This window comes from Poeciliopsis prolifica, unplaced genomic scaffold (assembly GCF_027474105.1).
Source record: "Poeciliopsis prolifica strain line A6 unplaced genomic scaffold, Auburn_PproV2 SCAFFOLD022, whole genome shotgun sequence".
Lineage (NCBI taxonomy): Eukaryota > Metazoa > Chordata > Actinopteri > Cyprinodontiformes > Poeciliidae > Poeciliopsis > Poeciliopsis prolifica.
Genome location: NW_026562397.1, coordinates 2,905,843 through 2,919,287, shown reverse-complemented (window position 1 = coordinate 2,919,287; position 13,445 = coordinate 2,905,843). Strand labels below are relative to the sequence as shown.

At 39.9% G+C, this 13,445-nt stretch overlaps 1 protein-coding gene across 1 annotated transcript in view; it reads left to right on the top strand.

Moving 5' to 3' along the window:
* Nucleotides 1-304: 304 nt before the first annotated feature.
* The window catches only part of robo1 (roundabout, axon guidance receptor, homolog 1 (Drosophila)), a 300,678-nt gene continuing 287,537 nt past the window's right edge, over nucleotides 305-13,445 (top strand). Inside the window, exon 1 of the mRNA XM_055045468.1 lies at nucleotides 305-608. The gene's annotated coding sequence lies outside the window, so the exon portion shown is untranslated. The remainder of the gene's footprint in view (nucleotides 609-13,445) is intronic.

Below are 13,445 nucleotides of genomic sequence, written 5' to 3'. Positions count from 1 at the left end.
CTTCAAGGTTTCTGAGTGTCTATGAAGGAGCATCAGAAAATAAAGCACCAGCCACGAGCATTCTCTTGAATTCATTCCTGATTTTTTTTTTTTCCCTAAAGTTTTTATTCCGTAATCTCAGAATTCACTCTTCTCTAAACAGACCACAGGACAACACCATCCACAAACCATCAGACTGTCCCGTGGCTCAGCAGGAATCCCGTTTTGATTGCGGCGCCATTGTTCGCGCGCAGCGTTAGGACCCGGGGAGGCTGACGCCGCTGCTCCCCTCTGAAGCAGCATGGACACATTTGTATGCGCCGGGCTCTCCCCCACTCTCCCCCGCCGCACTAACCGCACCGCAGCCCGCAACACCGCATAGGATACACGTTGTTTTCTCCACCCGGAAAGGATGAGACTTATCGCAGGACTCTGCCTAACAATGGTTCATCCTTAAAGCAGCGGACTCCTCGCCTCCGCTCTGTCACTGTTTGAAGTCTCCCCGTTTCCGGCCGCCGGTGCAGTTCTCGTGCGCGCGCGCGGCGAACTAAAGTTTTGCTCAGCCCGCCGGTATGGAGCTGCTCTGCCTTTAGGGAGGCTTCTCTGAAGCTGTGCGTCATTTTGGAGAGGTGAGTACAGTTTGCGTTTTCTCTGTGGGCCGAAGAAGCGCTCACGGCTTGTCGCGGACAAACGCTTTTCTGCTGCTGTCGGGTTTTTGTCGGTGCGATTCAGAGACTGAGCTGCGGCTTCTCGGACTGAGTATAAAAAATGTTGGATATACGTAGGTGCTTCATAGAGCAAAGTACAACTTTTACTACGTCTTTTGTTGTTGTTTTGTTTAAAATCACCGCTGAATATGAATGTTTCATATTTTGAGGGGAATTAAATCCTTTATAACAAATACTTTTATCGCAGCTTTGTAAAGCAGCCTGTTGACAGACAGACCTGACTCCTGCTCGCGCGGCGCTCCGGAGCTGTTCTTCTCTTTCCCTGGTGCTGAAAGTTTCCCAGCTGGACTCACGACTTGACGCACCGAGGAAGGAAAAGACAGAAACGAGGCTTAGACGCGCAGCCCAGCTGTCGTTTCTACAGAAAGACGTTTGGACTTTTTATCTTTTTTTAGTCGTTGAATGTTAGAATTGAAGCCACCTTCTGATTTCCAGCTGAAACTGGGGAGAATCCAGTGTGTTTGAATCGATAGAGGTGGAGTTTCATCAGTGATAAGAAACAGTTTCCATTGTTCCTCTGTTGTCTACCTTTGCTTTCATGTTCTCCTGAGACCAAATAAAAATAAATACATTTAAAAACATGACGCCATGGTTGTGGTTTTACGACAATATCCGAACTTGGCTGTTTATAACTGTCATTTACTTTCAGGGGAAAAAAAACAACTTGCTTTGATTATTTGATAAATTGTGTGTTAATGTCTGGGAGATGAATCTGGAAGGATGTACAGACAGGTGAAGAGACGCGCTCTGTTCTGTAGCTTCCGTTTCTTTCCCACATATTTTTGTTTCCTGCTCAGTAAATCCAACCATCTTTGCAGAAAACGCCAGGGGAAATTTACACAGTAGGTCACTGATCAAAGAAACAAATATGAGGTTTTATTTTCTTTTCTTTTTTTTTTTTATCCCTATATAATTCACTGGCGCCACCAAGGGGGGACCCCAAGGGCCACCCTGCTGCTCCTTAAACTCCCGCCTCCCCTTCCACTGTTTTTTATGCCTATAATTTCCAAAAATGTTTTCTTCATGTATTTATGCATCTATTTATCCCTGTGATTTTTCATTTTGTCCTCCAGTGTGCCACTTAAACATCAGTCTTTCCCATATGGCTAAGATTTTACTAAGCCCCTCGCTCCACTCAGGGTGGGCCCCATGTGGCCACTCCTTTAAAGTTTCTTATTGATTTATTTTTAAGGCAACCATGTATAAATGTTGGGTTATGTAATTCTTGTATAACTGTTCTGGAAAAAGCCAAATTATAGATTATTCTGGAATATGTCAAGTGCCTGCTTTATTTGGCTTTTACAGGAAACAATAGTTGCAGAAAGTGACTGGAGAAAGTATCCCAAAATATTAAGTCACAGTTGAAAAAGTATAGGGATGAACGTTTACTCTAACACAGCCCTTCCCCCACTTGTTGCTGCACATCCCGTGTCAGTTAGCTGAAACGAGGCTTCCTAAAGAAGCGTTAAAATTTCTGAATATTTCTGTTCATAAAAAATATGACCATGTGGCACCTATTCAAGTTGCCACAGTAATAATGTTTAGTACCACAATTATCTAAGAACTGTGTGTCTTGTTCAGCAGGAGACTGTGGCCTGGCTGACAGCCTGATCCATTACCAGCTGATGTGAATTTGTAATCCTTCTCACTCTGTAAAGAACTGAACTCAGGACCATTGCTATGTGTGGTGCACAGATCCTTTGTGGTGCCATTATCGTCCCACCATCCATCTTTCTCAGCAGTAGCAACAGCCGGAAGTTCATCATGTGACTCGTTTGATGTGAAAGTAGTGTTTACATTTCAAATGTCTTAATTTTGTATTTCTCAAATCTATTAGTTATATAATATGTAGTTATGAATGATTACAATGATTAAGCCAGAGTTTATCCATATAATTTTGTTGGCCATAAATAAGATTAATTTCTACAATGTAGTGAATTTAAAAAAAAAAAACCTTTTTAAAATATTGCGATACACTTACATAATGGTATTTTTAAGATGATTACGGTACACCTACAGTCCACACCAACCAACTATACACCAAAACATGCAACCATTCTTTCCTTGTTTGTTTCCCATATTTCACTTAACAAGAATACTTTCGGAAAACCGCGTATTGTACACCTGCTGCCATGTTGAATGGATTTACAGATTTATTAACAAATTAATAAATCTGGAAGACTTAAAGCAATTTCTTTGTCACAACATGTTGGATAAGAAACATTTTCCTGCATCTAAAACTGGGATAAAATAAAGCTGTGCAGTAAAAGATGTATGAAATTCAAGGAGAAAAAGGAAGTGAAGCAATAAGTGTTTTTATCTGGTTGTTTGTGTTGGATGTGTGGCTTTGCCCACTGCGAGCTGCTGGTCACACGTCTGCGGTCGTCTCAGTCTCTCTAATCCAGAGAGGAAGACCAGATATGCCTTCATGGCACATTTGGGGCTTATCGGCAGACTTGGAAATTTCCGCGTGGCAGTCTGAAGCAGAACATTAATAGATCTCATCTAACAGGATTACGGTGATATTTGGGGAGTGAGACGGGAAGAACCAATAACACTAACTAATGTGTGAATAATGATTCGTTGCGAGACACAGAGAGGATTTTGCACATGAATCCATCAGAGCTGCGTTGCTAAACTCAGGCTGTGTTTGCAGCGAACATCCCTGTTTAGAAAAGATTCTCTTTCATTTGTATTCAGTAGTTTAGAGATTAGAAAGCTCTCTAAGAAGTCTGCAGTTTTTTTAGCAGATGAAGCATTTCTGTCTAGACACTTGGAAAAACATAATAACCTCTTGTCAGGTGCAAATGATAAAGGAAGTTGCCATCCCTCTCCTTCATCTTCCTCCACCCTGCAGACGCCGGAACGCCCCAAGGCTGATGAGGATTGATTTTCATTTTATTGTTTTTATTTTTCATTCCTCTGTCAAAACTCATGGAAACCAGTGTCCTGCAAGGCTGCTTGATTGAAAAACTCCAACCCCTCCTCCCCATTATAGGTCTGCAGCTTCTCCCCACAGTGCCCCGCGGCTGTGGCTCCTACATCATGGAGACCCTCGTTCCTCCTGACATTTGACCTCACGTGCGAAAGGTCGAGTGCTGCTAGTGATCATCGGGTCTCATCATTTTCCCATGACGCTGTCACTTCGGTGCCCTGCGGATGGCATGTCGGTCACCCGTGCTGGCGAGTCAATTAGTCATGTCTGAGGGAAAACAATGAAGCTTTTCTGATGGGAGGATTTTCGGTCTGTATGAAGGCAGGGTTTGCTCCATATGTAGTTGAGCAAACCCTAAAAGCCGCACCATCAGAAGGATTTTTTATATTTCAAAAATATGCTCAAAGAATGTTAAAGCATATGACAGATTTGCACACTTGTACTAAAAATGACGAGCTTTAAATGATTATAAATGTAAAATATAAGTCTGGGCAATAAATCAATAGCAGTATATATTGTGATAGACATGTATCAATAAATATATATCTATTCCTTTACAATGTTCAATCATTTCACAGCACTCCAATCCAGAACAGCATGACATTCTGGGCAACGTAAGGAAAGGAAAGGCGGCCAGCCAAGCAAAGTGGGCGGCAGCAACTAACTCACTCACTCATTGACTGCCTAGCAACAACCTGTTGAGTAACTTGCACACCTTCAGGTTTCAAGTTTTGCCTCGTAACGTCTTAAAAACAAAAAGTAATACAAAAAAAAAAAATCCCTTAAAAAAACAACAACATGGAATGAAAGAATAAAATAAGGATAGTTCCTCCAGAGAAAACTGGATAAAACAGGAAAGGTTGTCATGTCAACAATTTGACAGTATTTCATATATTTAAAACTAAACCTATCAGTAATTATTGTTACTGACCAATATAAAACCCTTGTATTGTGATATGTTTTTTTTATCCGTATCTAATGAAATGTTGGAGTTTATTTTGAAAAACCCACACCGCTGGTTCCTGCTTGGCTGGTTCTGTCGCTGACCACTGTGCACATTCCTGCTCTCAGGAGTGAAGACCACAGTCTCAAGTAGAGATACCTAAGGAAGGCTAAGTTGAATGCAGTTTTAATTTGAACCTCTGAAAACGACCCTAATGTTAAGATATGTTGAATTGAACAATAGCAACGTTGTTATTTAATATAGTTTAGCCTTCATGTGTATGTTTGAGATTGTGGTATTTGATTGTCTTATCACATGCCTTTCCACACAACAGCCCATTACTACGGTTGAAAAAGATCCTAGAGGAAACCCTGAAATGTGTTCTGCCTAAGAATAGCAAATCCGCAAACCACTGCAAAATTAACCCTAAAAACCCAGCTATTCATTTTATCTTTCAAAGTTTTATGCATGGTTTATGGTTAAAGCAAGGAATTCTGCTTGTGAAAGTTTGTCTTAAAGCTGTGAGAAGAGGAGGAAACAGATTTAGGCATCAACAATGGGAAGGCAAAAAAAGACAGATTTCTGTTCACCAGTGTGAGAAGAGGAGATTGTGATCAAAGATGTGGAGATTAAGAAATCTATGATTGCCTTTCAAGAAAATTGAGTGCTCTGTAAATAAAAGGCCCAGTTTGCAGAACCGTGTGGCGTTTGGTGCAGGTGAATACCTCAGGGGGAGATGGTTGAACAAAAATCTGTCACAACAGGTTTGCATGCATGTGTACAGAGCTACTGTCTGATTCACACACATATACAGGCCCCTGCAACAGTATCGACATCTCTGGAAACTTTTCACTTCTGTAATGTCCATTAATGTTACATGATAATTAAAAGCAAAACAGTGTTTAATTATAAAATGGAAGGAAAATACTTACATTTTTTCACTCAAAAACATGGTATTGATTTGTATTTAGTACCTTTGACTTTGATACCCCAAATAAAATCCAGTCAGACCATGCTAGTGTCAATTCCGGTCGAATCCAGTTTCATAAAAATGTTTGCCCCTAAAAAATGCTGTAAATCCCATAATGGATGGAAATTGTTTTGATGACATGCTGTCGGCAGATTTTGGAAAAAGTAGGAGTTTCTTAAAGAGACAGAAGCCCAATTTTATGGCATTGAATTGCAAAGTCAAATTGCGTTTATGTCACATTTGGTATGTACAGCATTTTTATAATAGCTAAAGATAAATTGACTGTGCTATAAAATGGCACTATGTGCCTGAAAAATACATAAATCCGTTTAAAATAATTTTGGATATAACATTACTTCTGTAAATAACCAGATACTGAGAATCGATTTCTAAGAACTTGTATTCTTTCTAGGCTAGTAATTAAAGAATCATGTGCTGATTCTCTTCTAAATACAGAAAATACTGAAAATCTATTATTTGCTGCAAAAGACTTGAAAATGTTCTTGTTGGAAGGAGTTTCTCCTTCCAACAAGAAATTGATCTTAAGACACCATTCAGACAATCACACTGTCTAAATGGATCTCTGCCAGAAGCAGATGGTAAACATAAAAGCAAAAAGACGTTTGTTGTCATGAAAAGTAGAATTTAGTATTTTATGAGAAACCATATATAAGAGCAACTTTTTCAATAGATTTTCATTAAGCTAATTTAGAAATGAATCTGTGCAATGAGGGATGTTCCTTAACTTGGATTTGTATTCGATGTTGGAGGTTCCTGCCATGGAAGAAGCATTGGGTTTTGTAAAAAGTGTGTGTGGCCATACCGATGTAGAGCTCCATAAAGTGTGAAATTGAAGAGATGGAGAATGTAGCAGTGAGTGTGCTCAATGATTTGTCTCTAAATGAGTGCACTCCAAAGGTAGTCATGTAACCCACACAAAGAATGATCCCCATTGCTGCTTGGTTCTGGGCTTCACTGTAGCTAATATTTTACAAAAAAACATAACGGACACCACTGAGGCTTGTCACTTAGTGTTTGAGGAAATGCTTAAAGGAAGACTGCTGTTCCTTTCAAAGGTTTGTATTATTCACCTGCTGTAAGCTGCTTTATTCCTCTCCATCAACTGATAAGTGCTTGATCTGTCAGCGAGTCTTACATCCAACTGTTCAAAGTCTAATGTAAGAACAGAACACCATTTCATGGATTCAAAAAGCTTTTACTGTTCACTTTTACTTCAAGAAATATGTTTAAAATTTTCATTTCTGAATATACCAAAGTTAAATTTTATTAAAGGAGCGAATATTGGCGTAATGGAGATTACCACAAAACACCGAACCAATGGCTATGTTCATACAGGAAACAAATCCAATATTTTATATATTTTTACTCATATGTGACCCATTTTTTACTATTTTATGGCAGTCTAAACCGCCCATTCTTGATCTCTTCATCCTTTAAACCCCTAAAAATATTTGATTTATGTCACTTCCATATGTGATACAAACTTGAATACATATTCAATTGTTTTCCAACTGTGTCCAGTCTTTTAGTTCAAGGACCATTTTATCTCATTGATTTGAGACATGCAACATAATTTTGCGCCAGCAAAAGCCAGACGCGATAAATCCGGACATAAATAATGTCTGAAAATTATAGTTATGAACTTATGACAGACTGTGTCAATGACATATCCTAATCACACCAGTGTGGGCTATGATTACACATCCAATCAGACTTCTCTGTGCTTTATTTTCTATTAGCTCCCTTCATCTTATATTTTTTTGGGATGGTTAGTCGTTCACACAGATATCTGATTGCAGTCGCATTTAATAATATGAACGACCACGCAAAAGCAAGTCGGATTTCAGCAAAACTTTGGAATCGGTCATGAGCATCAAGACCTGTAGCTTAATAATCTCATGAATGTAAACAAAGAATCCCAAACAATTTCCAACACTGATATCACTCCTTTAAAATGTATTTAAGCCTTTTGTACTGTTTCACATTTTTCACATTAAACCCCCAACACAAACTAGCACATATCCCTGAATAAAAGGAAGCACTGCCATATGTTTAGTCTCCTTCACACCAAACATAAGCGGTACGAGAAGCTTTGAAAAGCTCATTGAACTGGTCAGCCCACTGTCTAAAGATAGAAATGGTAATCTAGAGTTGATAGTGAAAATTACTAAGGTAAATACACAGCAATCCAGAAAGAAAACCTGATCAAACTTGGGAAAGGTTTGAGACCTTGAGCAATACAAACACTATTACACATCCAGACAATTTGAATCAAGAAGTGCAACACTTTAATTCACTACAGGAAAAATAGATATTCTCACGCCTTATTCTTGTTTTAAAAGCATAATTTCAGTTGTCATCCATGCAGCCTTACATGCACACCTCAGTGTAATGTAATGGAAGTCCCTCTCCAGGAGCAGAGAGGGAAATTCGTCCCCCTTCACCACTTTCTTTGTGCTGAATCTTGATTCCTCTGGACCCCAGTGTGCAGCAACACACTCACAGTGTGATAAACGTCCACATAAGAACCCAGACACTCTCTACATCAATGGCACCCACTCTGCCCACCATTTGGCAGGGTATCTGTGGTCTATTATTTTGCGTTTCCTCTTGTGGTAAAATTCTGCATTATTTAGCAGGTTTTTAAAACTCATAAAACAGCTTAGATCCCAGTGGGAGATGCTGGGGTGTTACTCATTTCGGAGGTGTCTGAGGTGTCTTATACGGAAGTGCCCTGTATCTGCAAGAAATGCTGAACTGAGATGACAGAGGGCAACTGATAAACGATTGTTTTTATTCGACTAAAACATGACTTATTTTCTTCCATCGTCTCATTCACTAACTCTACCTTCCTCCCTTTTAGTTTGATGAGTAGCTGTAGTTCAGTGCTTCTATTTTGCTTCTGGAAAACACTTGTTGAACCTATGCCCCACCAAATAAATGTGGTAATCAACGGAAAACACAGTCAGTCAATCAGTCAGTCAATCAGTCAGTATTTTGTTTTGTAGCTTCTTTTGGGACAGGTTTTGTAAAATACCAAATGACTAAGGTGCTTAAATCCCTTTGGTTTAATTTATCTCTGGTTATATCATTAAGCAAGTATTTGCACACTCAGCGCTATCGTACTGTTTGATGTCAGTACTCATCTCCATATGGGACCAGGAACGGCACACACTTAGCTGATTTTTGATTGCCTGTTTGTGCCGCAGATGTGCGATCTGGTTTGATTTTTCAGATTTTAGCTCTAATTTCGCACGCGTGCACATCGATTTGCATGGTACGTTTGTAAACTTCCATCTGTCTTTGTGAGCCTTGCGTGTGCCACGTGTGTAGCATGTGGGAAGATATCCGTAACGGAGGCTGGGGTCATCACTATGCAGCGCATCGTTGTGTCTGGGCCCCCGGCGGAAACAAAGGCAGTAGACACCCTCTTTTGTGGCAGCTGAACACAATTCATATTGTCAGTGTGTGTGCCTGTGTGCGTGCTTCTCACTTTTTTGTTGATGGTAGGTAAAAAAAAGAACAGGTACATAGATTAATCTGGGCAATAGATGCGTTGAAATGTTCTTTCTTATGAACCACTTGAAATCAATGGTCATTATGTTTCCTGAATGAATGTGTGAGGAGTCCCTTTCTCCTGGTGTGTGTGTACACATCCCGCAGTAGTTGTGCCTTACTAATGATGGGCTCGCCGCGGCCCCGTGGACATCGTTTGTCCCCTTTAATTACCTGGAGGTAGTGATTGTTATTCATGGTGAGGGGCAGGGGAATAGTCGTCTTCACGCCCCTCTTCCCCGAGGCCTGCGTCTCTCAGCATTGATGTGGGAGGATGTGCAGGAAAACAGATGCTACCCCATGATTTCTGAGTGTTTGTACTAATGATGAGCTCCACTAAGCTAGCGCTCGAGCCTTTAATGGAGGCTCACCCTGATTTAGAGTCAGATTTTATGGATGGTGCCGCAGTTTTCGATTCTGTTTATCACCGGTGGGTCTGCTTGCTTTGCATTGCCTCTGAGTTTCTTCGAGCCTTCCTGTAATGTTAAGGGATTTGGTTTATGCTACGTTTGGAGCACGGAGCTGTGGATATATTGATCTCCAATCTCCCAGAAAGTAATCGATTGCTGTTTATTTCTTTGCAAACTAAAGATGAAGTGTTGGGTGATTGAAAATAGTTGGTCTGATCAAATCAGACGTACTTTTTTTATACGATAGAGAATATCCGGCAAAAGTTTTATTCTAGAGGGGCTCATCCTCAGATTGGATGGAGAGCATCAGTGAATGGCAAATTTCAAGTCTTGCCACAATTTTTTCAATTGGATTTAAGTCTGGACTTTGACTGGACATTCCAACACATTTTCATTATTTTATGAACATATTTAGATATTTTTTTTGTTCATGTCATTTCATGACTAGAACAAAGATTCGATCTTCATTACCTTGGATATTGCTTTGTAGCTAGCTCGACCCTGTTTTAAACCTCTCCACCACTCTCTCCTCAACTTGTCTGGTGTGTTCCTTGATCTTAACAGAATAGCAATGTTTCTACTCAGATTATAGGCTTAAAAATGAATAGATTTGAGTTTATTTATGAGTCTGAGTTAAGCAGCAAACAACTATTGTGTCCTTCATTTTTCACATGGAAAACAAAAACCTTTTGGTTGCCTTGCAAATGCAAGAAACCTCCTCAGATGTGACTCCCTTTAAGTCTTTGTCACACAATTGTCACCAAGACACACAGCTATGGACCACAGTGTGCAGGACGGGCTGTGGTTAGGTGTTGGATGGGATGTGTCCCATAGGCTGGCTTTAATTCCCTCTGATGTCCATCAGACCTCTTGTCCCTTGGAGCTCTGACAGAAGGAGCTATTATTTTCTCATCGCCCCGGTGGCCGGGGTCTCCCAAGAGCGGCGTCACCGTGGTGCTGACAGGTCCGTAAACACGGCCGACCCGCGGCTGACGGAGTGATAACTTGCTGCAGTGACGCCCCTCGTCCCGCCTTTCTCCTCGCTCTCTTCAATTCATCAGATTTCTCTGAGCTGTAAATCTTTCTGTTGTGACCTGATTCACTCTGAGCCCTCCCCAAAATACCATCTGGGGTCAGAGGTCGCCTGTATCGATGTGAATTCTGCTCTTGTGGATTCCGACAGCCCTCCCAGACCTTCCTATTTCACCATCAGTTTTCCTGATCAAAACATGCTTTGCCATTATGTTTTAAATAAGCTTTTGTGGCCTTCCATCAGTTTGTTTAATGCAGCATCATAAAACATTGCAGATATTGCCACAGCCCGCTTCTGTGTCAGCAAGTCTCACTCCTGTATAACTAAGACAGATGACTGCATCGTGTTTGCTCCCCCCAGGGGGCTGAGGAAGTGTTTGTCCTCCCAAGATGCTTCTTTCCAAACCCTGAAAAGGTTCTGTCAAGGCTTTGCTGCTTGCTGTAATGAACTATTCAGGATCAGCTGCAGGAGACATCCATCTACATCTGGAAAAACGAGACAGAGTGTGATACGGCTGTGTTTTTTTCTTAGTAATCTTTTAAATGGTGACATACTGTGGCAGACATTTAAACAATTATTCTATTGTCTGGCTGTCTGACAAAAGTCTCGCTAAGATTTGTCAGTACGCTGTTGGTGCGACTAACTGAATATTGGGACTTATAAATCCACAACTGGAAACACTTTTCATGTTCCCGTCCTTTGCTTTGGAAATAAAGAACAAAAGTCCTGAAAATGGAGAGCTTTGAGAATGACTGAGCATGAAACACAGCAAATCAGATCTGGGTAATCCCAGAATGGTTGACACAGATATACACAGTATTTTTCCCACAATGTCAGAGTGATGATTCCCAATAGTTTCACCAAGGGGGTTTTGTTGCAAAGGGGCAGTATTGTGTGTTTTCCAGACACATTGTCAATTTAATAGCAGAGTCAAGTAACTATGATAGCTTCAGCAGTAAAAATGCTACTCAAATAGCATAAATATATATTAAAATTAATTTTAATGTGTAATTTAATGCCTTGAAATTGGGCATTTGTCACTTTAAAAACTCCTGTTCTTTCTGAAACTCCATCTTCAGGAAGTCATCACAACATAGCTCCTCTATTGACCCTTTAACAATGTTGTTTTTTACCAGTGTTTTAATGAGATGTAGCTCCTATAATGAGCTCAGGAGATGCAAAGTTCCACCAGGTGTTTGCTAATTCCTACTGGCTAGTCTGAAGGAGCGAGTCAAAGGGAGGAATGGTCTGTGAGGTGGAAGTACGTACGCTTGGAAACTGCATTTCCGAGGAGGAGCTGTATCTCAAAGGCAGAGCTAGGTCCATTCAGCCATTTTGTGCAGCTGAATGGTTGCCATGGGAAATTCAAGGATTTCTCTAACACACATGAAAGAATCAAGGCAACACTCCAGTTATAATTTTGATGAAGCATTAACATGATGTGAAGCTAAAAAAACACATTTCTCATAATACTGCCCCTTTAAACATCTGGCTGTGTCATTACTGATGTCCAGTTTGTTACTAAACTGAAACTAAGGATCCATCAGTCTAAATTTTGTGGCTGATATAAGAAATAAAAAAGAATGATTTAGCTCTAATTAGTGTAACTTTAATTTGTAGATTGTAAGACTTTTCTAATCTTCACTCTGCAGGAAAATAACAGAATCTAGAGCAGGAGTAGACGTTTTCCAGCCTTTAGGGGGAGAAAAGATCAAAGCTAATCTACCTTATTGATCCATTAAAATTGTTTCCTGTTTCCCCTCCCTGATATTGCTTCTATTTAGCCCTTCTGGACCACATTAGACCTCTGTCAGAGTAATTATTCTATGCTACAAGGCAAACATTATCCTGCTCTTTCTAAATGTAACGAGCTCCATAAATAGAAAGAGCTGCTCTTCCTTGTTTGTTATCTGTGTTTTTTTGAGTGCTTTTTATTGCCTTTTTTCATGACTTTGTCCTGAAAGAACTTACTGGAATCATTCATTTTTGTCTGTCTCCAAAATTACAGCAATGCATTAAGCAGAGAAGCTTTGTAGAATAATTCAAAACGATGTAATCACATGGAAAGACAGATTTTGTTTTGGTCATAAAATATCGGTAAGTTGAGAAAATTGAACAATTGTAAAAAATCATCTGTAATAAATCTCCAGCTCATTTTACCTTTGCGTCTTATCTCATTTACTTTTAGCCTTACTGCATGGAATCATTAAATAAACATTTTATGTATTTATTTATCGAGAAACTTATGGAACTAATTACATTGATTCCACTGGTTTACCTTCTGACTCCCACTAACAAGTATATATTTTCACACTCTAGATGATCAAATATGCAACTACCAACAGGTGGCATAATATGGTTAAATGTTATTAAGTAAATCACCATCAACTAAAGTTAGTGATTTCACACCAGCTCTGTTTATTCTGCATTAATCCAGCAGTTTGTTTGCCTTGAAAGTCCAGTTCGCTTGGGGACATGTGAATTGAACTCTGATTCATACCAAAAAAAAAAATCAACTCTGGTCTAAAACTTAGATCTCAGTTTGGTTGAAGTAAACCAGAGGCAAAGTAGACTAGAAAACTTTCCAAAAATAGGATGTGGGCAATAGCCCGGGGCATTCTGGGTAAATAAAACCAAAGCAAACGCATGTCTCTAGCAAAATGGTTTGTAGTCTTTTGGCAAAGTCAAAAGAGAAATCATACAACCACTAAAATCAACCACAACCAATCTGTTTTTGTTTGCATTTCATGAAGAAGGAAGTTTTGCTCATTGGTTTCTTCAGAGGTTTTTATGGGATTTCTTTCACTGGTCCTTAGTGCAGCGCCACCACAGGCAAGGAGGGGAACAGGTTTTGACACAGTGCAGAGTGAA